This window comes from Macaca nemestrina, chromosome 4 (genome assembly GCF_043159975.1).
Source record: "Macaca nemestrina isolate mMacNem1 chromosome 4, mMacNem.hap1, whole genome shotgun sequence".
Lineage (NCBI taxonomy): Eukaryota > Metazoa > Chordata > Mammalia > Primates > Cercopithecidae > Macaca > Macaca nemestrina.
The window spans coordinates 85,973,531-85,985,723 of record NC_092128.1 but is presented as its reverse complement, the minus strand read 5'-3'; the positions used below and the strand labels follow the sequence as shown (position 1 = coordinate 85,985,723).

The following is a 12,193-nucleotide window of genomic DNA, read 5'->3' as shown; positions in this document are numbered from 1 at the left end:
TGTTCTCAATTTGCTAGTCCAAAAATGTATTATGGCATTAGTGTGGTTCCGCTCAAAATTGACTCAGCTTTGTTGAATGCTATTCTTTTTACATTTTTCAAAAAATATTTCAAGAAAACACTATAACTAAAAAATGGTCTGTTTATTGTAGAAAATGTTTATGCATATATTTCCATTGTGTTGCTCAGGATCCCCCAGAAAAAGATCTGTGTAAAAATAATTATTTTAGACATAGTTTTATATATGACTAGGGAATTTAATGTAATATGAAAGAACAAAATAGTAGTTTGGTAATAGTGAGTGGGAGGATATTTAGAAATTATTCCATATTTTGGTTGTAAGTAAGGAATTAAAATAAAAATGATGTTAAGACACTAAAATGTGTTTCAAAAGGCTGGTATAAAAACTCAAAAAAACATGGAATGCCATGTTGTAAAAGGACAGGGTCCATGATAGAAATACTTCAAACAAATGATCAATCCATAATTGTAATAGTTACCCACTAAAATCTTACGCCACTTTGTAGAATTATATTTTCACAGCAATTATCATATAGCCACAACTTTAAAGGCATCATTTTAACTTATGACCACCAATGAGAAAGAGCTGACTAAAATCTCTCATGTTCCAAAAGCTACTTATAATTTATGTCTCATCTGTCACTTTCTGTTTTCACTTTTAATTTACTGAGTCTTTTAAGCAAGAATAGTAGCATAATAGTCTCTCTTATATTCTTATAATACTTCATAATTTAAAAATAAGTCAATACTCAGTAAAATCCTGTGAAAAATCAGGGAAGCTATTCTTCTCATTTTATAAATACAGAAACAAAATCAAATTGACCTCTTGAGGCAAAATAATTTGTGTTGAACTGGGACAACCTAGTCTGCTTACTCCTTCTGCAGAGTTTTATTTCTTTCATTTTACCGGTCCCTTTATGTCCCAAGTTACAGTAATTGCAATGTGTATGCAGTATATCATCCTTAGTCTATTCACTAATTTACTAATGACACTTTTATTTTCTGTAAAATAGCTTTAAGTTTTTGAATTAACAGTATCACTTTATCCAAAGCTGGTTTTCATAAACAACTTCAAAAATATGTCCTCTGCTGTTTTTATTCAGTAGTTATTTTTACTTGAAAGTGCCTAATTTAAAACCCAGATCAAATAAAATGTTCTACCATCTTGGAGGAAAGAAAATTATCACAGAAACAATAGATATATTAAGGAGAAGTGGCCTAACCAAGTATTTTTTTTTCTGAATTATTGGGATAAAAATAATAAGAATCTTAGGACAGAAAATTAAATGCAATTCTGTTCTCTGTTATAGGAATATCACTACGTTATACAGGAAATTAAACAGTTACCTGGTAATATAGATTACTGAAGCTCCAATTCATTTCTTTAAGTAAATTCATATTCTAATATGTCAAATATAGAAATCATTTTTTTAAAATACCTTGAATTTGCTACCTATAAGCATGAATGAGTCATTTAAAATTTCAGTTTCCAAATATCAAATCCAGAAAGTGAATACATATATTTTAAAAGCCAGGAAATTCCATCCTTCTGACTTAAAATGTAAATCAACATCTTCTAGATTAATATTAGCAGAGGATCTTATGTACTATTTCATTGACATACTTACCTGGAGATTGTAGCATATATTAACTTTGTTAAATTATATTTTTGAATATATGAAAATGAAAAAGAAAATGTGTTGTAATGCAAATGGATAATGCAATATCTGATTGTTTTTGGCCTGCGTCATGGGAAAAAATGAGAAATCAATCAAATTAAGTGCACACTTTAATCTTATCGTTTTATAAGGAAAAAGAAAAATTATTGTCCCTGAAATGTGGAGATTTCACATCTTTCCAATACTCTGTATCATTTGAGCTTCTTCCCAGCAGTTGATATGCTTTTTTTCATCTTTGTTTTAATAATAAAATTATTATTATCATCATATCGTCATCATCATCATTATTTGGAGTAAAAGAGATGTGAGGTGTTGATACCGGCTCACACCTTTTTTTTATGGCTAGAAAGGAGAAAATATGTTCTTTGAATGTTTGTAGTGTTTATGTCATCAGTACCTATGTTGCCAAGTCTTATTGAAAACAGCTGGGTGCCTGCTGCCTGCCTCTCCCTTTGTTGGAACTGTTGCCAGAACAGGTAGTCAAAAATGGAAAGTAAGGGAAAATTCAGGCATCTGAGGTGTCTCTCAGGAAAGCAGCTGTGGCTTCCTTAGGAAGCAGTCATTGTTTCCCACCAGTCAAGACTCTGTATACCCTTGGGTCCAGTTCTGGAATGGCTGGTCCTGCAGTTTATGACTTCAGACTTAGGCGAGAAACCATTTGGGCAGTCCCATCTCTGGCAGAACACTGAGAGAAATCCCCCAAGCTGCAAGCCATATGTGGATTGCTGGCCTTCTATTAGCCTGTGCTGGGAGGTTCCCATTTACTGGGGCTCTAATCATCCCTTTGACATAAACAAAAACAATACGAAAGAATCTTTTCAAAACATATCTTTTCAAGATAGGCTGTCTTATTTTTAAAACCAGACATCACTATGATTTCTGTAAACATGGCATGTTTTCCCTAAAAATGAACTCATTTTTAAGAGAATTTTTTTGTTTCCTACATAGTAGATAAAGTCAAATAATTTGTTTAACAGCACACTAAAAATCCTGGATAAGCTGTATTGAATGCTATTCCGCATTTGTAAACACATGTTCTTCCAGATTGAAGTTTTTGTACGTCAAGTATTGAAAACTGTTAGCCATGTGGGATGCCTTGGACTCTTTATTTATGTCAGAGAAATGCGAGAAGTATGTGTTGCTCTTTGGAATACACTGAAAATCGGTGTGCTGTGGTAAGAGGATTGGGGAGGAAATGGGCGACGCCGCCAGTCATTTAGCACAAAAATGACCTTTTGGTAAAAGATTAGGACTGAATTATTTTTTTGATAATTTTTTATGGAAACAAACCTCTGGTTTTAAAATGTAAATGCTTTAAATTTTAACAGTCAGTAGTAAAAGGTATTAGAAAGGTGTAGTACTTTGAATTTAGATTAAATGCCGTGTTTCTCATCATTCAAGAGAGTTCTGTTAGGACACTTAAGGACTATGATGAATCCAGCAACATCTTATTCAAAAATCTTCTGTTTTAAAACATGCTGGATATGAGGCAAACAATTTTGTGCCAATGTTAGGCATACGCAGAAATATTAAATGAAATTGCAGTTGCAGCTAGAACTTATTTACAGAAATATAAGAGTAAAATAAGAAAGTTAATGAAAGAATTTTTAGATTCACAGAACTATCTTATACTTCAAAAAATAGTGCTGTCATAGCTTTCAGAGTATGGGGTCAGGATATTTTGAATGGTTTGCCCATCACTAATTTTAATGATTAAAAAGTCTCAACAGAGAGTCAAGCTAGGTATAATGTTCATCAGATGCCTTGTTATTTTTCTGCTCTTGTTTTATTCCCAACTTTATAAAAACTAAAACAGATCATTCTTAAAAGTTTTTTATAGCCCTGATTTTTAAAAAAAAAATTTCTTCTCACATCCGTAAAAAGTAAAAAACATGAGGTTCCATGGTGAGCACCAGAGGAAGATTATTGGTGGGAAAAGATTATTTCTCTAAAGTACACCTTTACTAAGATACTTTTGCCAACACGATGGTCAGTGTTCTTCCAAACGTTTCTTCTCACAAATGATATTTGGTCCTTTATTAATCTGACCTTATTGCAACTCTGTCTCTATGTATCCTTACTGTTTCTCCCCTGTAGTGTTTAAGAAAAAGTCCAAAACGTCACTCTTCTCTAGCATTAAGAACTTGGATGATTAGAAAAATACAAATTCAAGCTTCAATTTAAACAAGGCACATCTTCTGGACACCTCATGAATATATTAATGATTTATATCACAGACATAATTTGTGATTCATGATTTATAAATCACAGACATAATCAAGTATGGTTGTCTCTAAGTTTTCTCTGCTTGTTAGTTGTGGTAAATCTATTTTCCATTTTATTTGTTTATTTATTTATTTATTTATTTAACTTTATTTTTTTGAGACAGAGTATCACACTGTCACCAAGGCTGGAGTGCAGTGGCGTGATCTCAGCTCACTGCCAGCTCCGCCTCCCGGATTCACGCCATTCTCCTGCCTCAGTCCCCTGAGTAGCTGGGACTACAGGTGCCTGCCACCATGCCTGGCTAATTTTTTGTATTTTTAATAGAGACAGGGTGTTAGCCAGATTGGTCTCGATCTCCTGACCTCGTGATCTGCCCGCCTTGGCCTCCCAAAGTGCTGGGATTACAGGCGTGAGCCACCGCACCTGGCCTATTTTCACATTATGCTAGTATCTATATACCTGACCTTTTGACAAACTTAAACTAAAAATATAATAATCTAAGCTGGAGAAAATAGAGAAGTTGGGTCAGAACATCAAGAGTATATGTATCAAAATATTTAGAAATTCTCCAGGAAAACAATGTAAATAGAAGTGTGTCAGTGTTTATAAGGAAAGGCAAGAATCGAGTAGTTATTCAAAGACAATTTAAAAATCCACATTATTGGATTGTCATTCTCTTAGAACAAGGGTTGGTAATATTGTAATTTTTAAAGCCATCTATCTCATAAAAACACTTTATTCATAACTTCCAAATCAAAGATGAAAAATTCACAAATGTTTTTGAGAAATGTAGCATCTATTTTCACTTTATGCTAACTATGGTTTATACAATTTTAACCAGATGGGTTTACATGTACAGTAGCTAATTCATGCCAACTGTATTAAAGTATATTCTCTGAATTATGGCTAGGCTTTGGAGACCTCTAAGTGATCTCTAATCTTTTGACTAATATTTATGGTTTTCAAATGTTATCATAAGAGTTTAAATGTGGTCTGGATGAACAATAGGCTTCTCTTCCATAGTATTGTCCAAAAGGATGCACACTTTCTTAGGCAGTTTAGACCTTTAGAAGTGAGTAAATAATCGTATATAATTAGAGAACTGAAATAATGGTTGAAATTAAAGATTATGCATTTGCTGTGTAAATTGACCTAGTACTTTTTGTTACTCTAATTATAAGTGTCTTTTGCCCCCATTGAATAGTAAAATCTGATGTTTCCATTTTTGGAGTTCAGCTGAAGCAGTGAAAACTCTGTTTTAATGTGTATTTTGTATTTATCTTTTTAAAACTTGATTGCGTTATGTTTAGTATTTTCTCCTGTTTGAAAATTATAACAGTAGATATTTATTGATTGAATGATATCCTTTTCAATAAGGTGTGCAACAAGCACACAAATACCTCTTCTGATACTATTGATATTCTTTTCAATAAGGTGCTATTATCACATGGTCATTCACATGAACTTTCTTTTTACATTGTTTTTCATCAGCTAAGAACTGTGATATATATTTATAAACTAATGTAATACTGTTTGATTTAAAATTTATATAGGAAAAAACATTAAAAGATCTCATATTAAACATAGCTTTGATTGTGTTCTCTCTTGAATGGGGTATAGAAATAAGCACAACGGGATAATGCAAGATTTCCAAGTAATAGATGCAGTATTTGGAAATTATTTCTCTAACATTTTCTTTGCCTTTTTCTGAACATGAATAAATACTTTGGTAATATATAGAATATTTTCAAAGCGAAAGTCAACAATTCTCAATTTCTTATAAGTTGGCATTTGTGAAATTGGGTTCTTGCAAAATTCTAGAAATAAAATCTATAATTATCTAACATATTTCTGATGTTTCCAGTTCATAAAGAGCTACAGTACATTTGGCTCTAATTTCTATTCCAGTTCCATTGTGCTTACTTGTCCTCTTGCGCTCATAGGAAATAGAGATATTTTGGTGCAATCCAGGTTTGATCTCTTTTTGGGTTCTTATCTGTACAGCAGACAATGATCATCTCAAAAAAACAAAACATTGTGTTAAAAAGTGTATTTAACACAGGGTTAGTTTTAGTTTTCTTTAAATAATTTAGAAAAAAAATACTGCATATTTAATGTGTTTCCTTTAAATCAATTCTTACTGTTGCGATTGTTATCGTTCCCTTAAATAGTTAACTGGTATTTTTTTTTTTTTTTTTTTTTTTTTTTTTTTTGAGACAGAGTCTTGCTTTGTCGCACAGGCTGGAGTGCAGTGGCACGATTTGGGCTCACTGCAAGCTCCGTCTCCCGGATTCACGCCATTCTCCTGCTTCAGCCTCCCGAGTAGCTGGGACTACAGGCGCCCACTACCACGCCCGGCTAGTTTTTTGTATTTTCGGTAGAGACGGGGTTTCCCCGCGTTAGCCAGGATGGTGTCCATCTCCTAACCACGTGATCCGCCCGCCTCGGCCTCCCAGAGTGCTGGGATGACAGGCGTGAGCCACCACGCCCGGCTAGTTAACCGACATTTTATAAACCTCACTGATATTACAGAAATAATTTTTCAGAAGAATGTAGTCTTACATGAAAAAATGCCCATCATCACTGGCCATCAGAGAAATGCAAATCAAAACCACAATGGGATACCATCTCACACCAGTTAGAATGGCAATCATTAAAAAGTCAGGAAACAACAGGTGCTGGAGAGGATGTGGAGAAATTGGAACACTTTTACACTGTTGGTGGAACTGTGAACTAGTTCAACCATTGTGGAAGACAGTGTGGTGATTCCTCAAGGATCTAGAACTGGAAATACCATTTGATCCAGCCATCCCATTACTGGGTATATACCCAAAGGATTATTATTATTATTGTTTTATTTTTATTTTTTCTTGAGACAGAATCTCACTCTGTCGCCCAGGCTGGAGTTCAGTGGCCGGATCTCGGCTCACTGCAAGCTCTGCCTCCCGATACCCAAAGGATTATAAATCATGCTGCTATAAAAACACATGCAAACGTATGTTTATTGTGGCGCTATTCACAATAGCAAAGACTTGTCAATTTTGGCTTTTGCTGCCGTTGCTTTTGGTGTTTTAGACATGAAGTCTTTGCCCATGCCTATGTCCTGAATGGTACTACCTAGGTTTTCCTCTAGGGTTTTATGGTATTAGGTCTAACATTTAAGTCTCTAATCCATCTTGAATTAATTTTCACTGGCCATCAGAGAAATGCAAATCAAAACCACAGTGAGATACCATCTCACACCAGTTAGAATGGCAATCATTAGAAAGTCAGGAAACAACAGGTGCTGGAGAGGATGTGGAGAAATAGGAACACTTTTACACTGTTGGTGGGATTGTAAACTAGTTCAACCGTTATGGAAAACAGTATGGCAATTCCTCAAGGATCTAGAACTAGAAGTACCATATGACCCAGCCATCCCATTACTGGGTATGTCCCCAAAGGATTATAAATCATGCTGCTATAAAGACACATGCACACGTATGTTTATTGCAGCACTATTCACAATAGCAAAGACTTGGAATCAACCCAAATGTCCATCAGTGACAGACTGGATTAAGAAAATGTGGCACATATACACCATGGAATACTCTGTAGCCATAAAAAGAATGAGTTTGTGTCCTTTGTAGCGACATGGATGCAGCTGGAAACCATCATTCTCAGCAAACTATCGCAAGAACAGAAAACCAAATATCGCATGTTCTCACTCATAGGTGGGAACTGAACAATGAGATCACTTGGACTCAGGAAGGGGAACATCACACACCAGGGCCTATCATGGGGAGGGGGGAGGGGGGAGGGATTGCATTGGGAGTTATACCTGATGTAAATGACGAGTTGATGGGTGCTGACGAGTTGATGGGTGCAGCACACCAACATGGCACAAGTATACATATGTAACAAACCTGCACGTTATGCACATGTACCCTAGAACTTAAAGTATAATAATAATAATAATAATAATAAAAGAAAAAAGAAAAATGTAGTCTTCTATTTAGGGCCAGTGCATACATTTGTTTAGAATACAAAATAGTTATTCTAATATTCTAATTTTTAAAAAGTTTTAGGGAAATTTTAGGAAATAAGTATATAAACCTATATTTGACTAAAAACATATAATTGACTAAATAGTAATAACCTTTCAATTTGTTGTAAAGTGACTAAGTCTGTCACTTTTATACTTAAAATAACTCAAATTTCTTCCTTGACAAAGTAGAGTAAGTGACTTTATCATTCAACAAAATGGCTTAGCTCATTTAACATGTTTATTCATCCTATTAGTCATTCAGAGATATATACATAGTCACACCACTTCTGGCAATACACATAAAATTAAATAAGCTATATATCAGTGAATGTTTTCTATTTTGATCTTTGTGACAATAAATACATGTTTGGGAGACAAAAAATTTTGGCACTTTCATAGATTTTATTTATCTTGTGAATAATTATTCAAGTACATTAAAGCTTTCATTTTACTTGTAAGCTTATCTAAAGGCTAAATTATTTGAAAAGTCTTATTTCATCACTTCCACAAAGGCTATGGGAAGTTCCTAGATAGTTGCAATTGGAACTTTCCACTGGACAAGGTGATATATATATATATATATATTTTTTTTTTTTTTCCTCTCTCTCTCTTCTGGTTGCTTCTTGATAAATATAGTAAGTGGATTGAAACCAGAAGAGACAGATATGTACATAGGTGTAAGTCAAATCCACCAGATTTCTTTGTAATTTGAAGGTTTGCAATTCGAGAGCATGCAACAAGTACACAAATACCTCTTCTGATACTATTCTCTCTCCTTTAAGATTAGATGCTTGATTTGCTCATCATTAGAGCCATTTGAATAAGGCCTCTTAAAACACAGACATAAACCTGGGCGAGACGGTATGTCCCTATAGGCCCAACTAGGGAGGCTGAGATGGGAGGAGTGCTTGAGCCCAGGAGTTCAAGTCCAGTTTGGGAAAGACCTTGTCTCTTAAAACAAAAGCAACACACACACACACACACACACACACACACACACACACACCTGAGAGGAGCAGCAGAATAAAACACCAGTCCCCATTAGGATTTTAATATGGATTACTGACAGATTAGCCACCTGCCAATTGATGAACTTTTTGGAAAGGCCTGGTGGAAACGTGACAGCATCTGTAGAGGCCAAAGTTCAGGCATCAGAGTTGAGGTTCCTGGGAAGTCAAGGAAATAGCCTGAAGACAAGGACCACTAATGATGTGTTAGCACAAGGAGGGCTTGACACTAAGAATGAACTTCCTCTGCTTTGTGCTTAGAATCCATCTGTTAAAATCATGGGACTTGCCTAGAACTAGGATAAAATAAGTGTGCATTGAGTTTGTATGTAGCCGGAAACATCATATCTGTAGATTAGAGACAAATATTGCAAAATTAAAAGTCTACAGTTTTCATCTATTTTTCCACTAGCCTAAGTAGGAATTCTGTCTTTATTTAAAAAATATTTGAGAAATGTGTTAATGAACTATCAAGTAAAGTAACATATTTAATCTAATCAACTAAGGAGACCTAAAATAAATGGCTTAATACAAAAATCAAGAGAACAGTTGGAAAAGGAAAAATGTAAGTGGAGTGACTACAGCAATCAGGTGGTTATATTGACTCTATGTTAAATAATTTTCTGACTTAAATTTGTATGTGCAATATGTATTTGAATCTATTATACATTGTATATAATATTTATATATAAACACATATATTCTAAAATATAAAATTAACTCTGTTTTCTTCTACTGAAATATTTTCTAACGGAATGGTATTTCAGAGTCACATATTTTTAGAAGGACACATTTATTTTATTTTATTTCTATGATCCTTTGCCAATCTGGATTTTATTATATATAAAAATTCCAAATTAGTTCTTAAAATGTTGATTGTGAAAAGGTCTCAGAAGCCTAGCAGTTATGGCCACAAGAAAAAAAATAACTAGGGAAATCTAGGTGATGACTACAGAAAAGGAAATTAATTCACTATGGATGTTCATATTCTTTGAAATGGTTTCCCAGGTTTTGCAGTTAGATTTTCTTGGGGTTACTAGATAAATGTAAAAGTTTATTCTAGCTCTGATATGTAGTAGTTTTGTGATTCCCTGGTAAAACCACATGAATTCTGAGTTCCCACTGTCTCATTGCCAAATTGGATACCAGTACTCCAAAGTTTGTCATGAGAATTAGATGACATAATCTAATAAAGGCATGTAGGACAATGCCGGCCTAAGCGAAGGTCTCCATTGCACATTAATATAATCGGATCCTGAGCCCTAGGCTTAACCAGTTGTACATCTCTTTGAAGGGATAACACACAGGAGCCTGAAACAAGCAAGCAAGCAAAAAAAACCAAAAACAAAAACAAAATAAGACTGCGAACTGCAGCACTGCATTTTTGGTAGAAATTTAAAAGCATTTCCGATAATTGGAAAGGGGAAGATTTTTGTGATTTACTTAGAGGTAGGTCCTACAGGATAAAGGATGTGAATCAGAGTTTCAAAGGTGGAAAGATTTAGTGGAAAGTGGTGGATTAATAACAAGGCATAACTAGACGTGCAATCTTTTCCACTTCCTCTTTAGGTAAAAATGTTTAACAGTACTGGGAGTCGAGATGAAAGTATGGATAGTCTAGGGGAATTGAGAATGGAAAAGAGGAGAATTATGAGATTTATGAGAATACTCCAAAAACTTTATATACAACTTTCGAGGTTTCACTGAAGTAATTCTCCTCAGCCTTCCCTCAGGGAGATCATCCTTGTGACTGCAGACACCAGATTCAAAACCAATAAAAGACTTCTAGTGCCAAATATAGTTTCAATTCCACCACCCTGCACAACACAAGGTATCTGTTAGTTGCTTGTTGAATATTCTGGATCTAAAGTAAATTATTTACTCTGATAATTATAGATTTATCATCTCTGTCTCACTTGAAAAGCTATCTTCTCAGCGCCCCTGTCAGCATTAACCCATTTTCATGGACAAATGCAACTCATGGCACACGCCTAAGAGTTTTAACAAATACTCCCCCCAGCACAGTATTATTTTACCTGGCACCATCAGAAGAAATCCCATGAGGTCATTTCTCTTGAATTACAGTCAAAAGAAACAAAATCAAAACCAGCCTTTAAATACATTGTATTTGACTTCTGAGGCAACTCCAAAATGTTAATATTATTCTTGATTTCTCCTTCAATAAAACTGCTGATTTTATTTTTAATATTTTTTCATATTGTGAGTGTTATAGGCTAAAAGGAATGCATGAATTCCAAGAAGTCCATCAAACTGGCTAATGTGAAAGATGATGGTTCTCTAGAAAGATCCAGGAGGTTCATATGAAACTGAACAACCCACTCATAAATCTAAACATCCTTGTTTGGGAGGATTGTTGTTGGTGGTGGTGGTGTTGTTTTGCTTGTTTGTATTTTGCTTGTTGGCAGTGTTTTTTTCTTCATTCATGCTTTAATAGCAAAATCAGCACAGTTGAAGGTATTTTCTGTGAATTAACAGCTGTCCTTAGTTAACAGTCTTGACTTCACCAGAGTTCCCCACCCCAGAATGCTCCCATGCCTTCATCTTCTTATTTAAATGTTCTCTCTTTGTATATTTCAGTGAATTTTCCAGGTATAGTGATATTCTTCTTGGGGCGAGGCATCTGGTCGTATTTTAACAGTATGGAGGGGAAGTACACACATATATGAAAAAATATAGAGAAACTCCTGCACAGCTATCCCAATAACTCTGGTTGTTTTGGTATTGTTTTCTTTCATCCTTATTCCAGTACCCAACCACCTAAAATGGTGATCAGGAAAGCAATCCTATAGTTTTAATTATCAGTGCCTAGGTAAGAGCAAAGGGAAGGGTTTGCTTTTAGGAAATCTGATGGTGCAAAGACCATGACCAGTGCCTGGATTGAACAAACTCAATGAACTTTGAGGCTGCTTAATATGATTTAGTTAAGTCTTCAGTGTGAAATAAATTTGCAGTTACATTTTTACACGTGATAAAATCAAAAGACTATGGAGGTAAGTCATCTGCAGTGTTTAGAATTTAATTCACGTTGGACAAAATTCATAGTAAGCTAGATCATATTGCCTTGGAGGGATTCTTTAACAATGTTTTATTTCTCCTATTCCAAAGGTTTCTTAACTTATGTAAGCAATTAGATCATTTAATATAATACATACACCATGCTGTATCTCCAAATGTCAGAAGAAATATTTGAATATCTATCTAGCCCCATTCCTT

The 12,193-nt window shown here is 34.5% G+C and overlaps 1 protein-coding gene across 4 annotated transcripts in view; it reads left to right on the top strand.

The window, feature by feature from the left end:
• Positions 1 to 12,193, top strand: part of LOC105475614 (alkylglycerol monooxygenase) — a 423,463-nt gene that overhangs the window by 341,242 nt on the left and 70,028 nt on the right. The gene's annotated exons all lie outside the window — the stretch shown is intronic.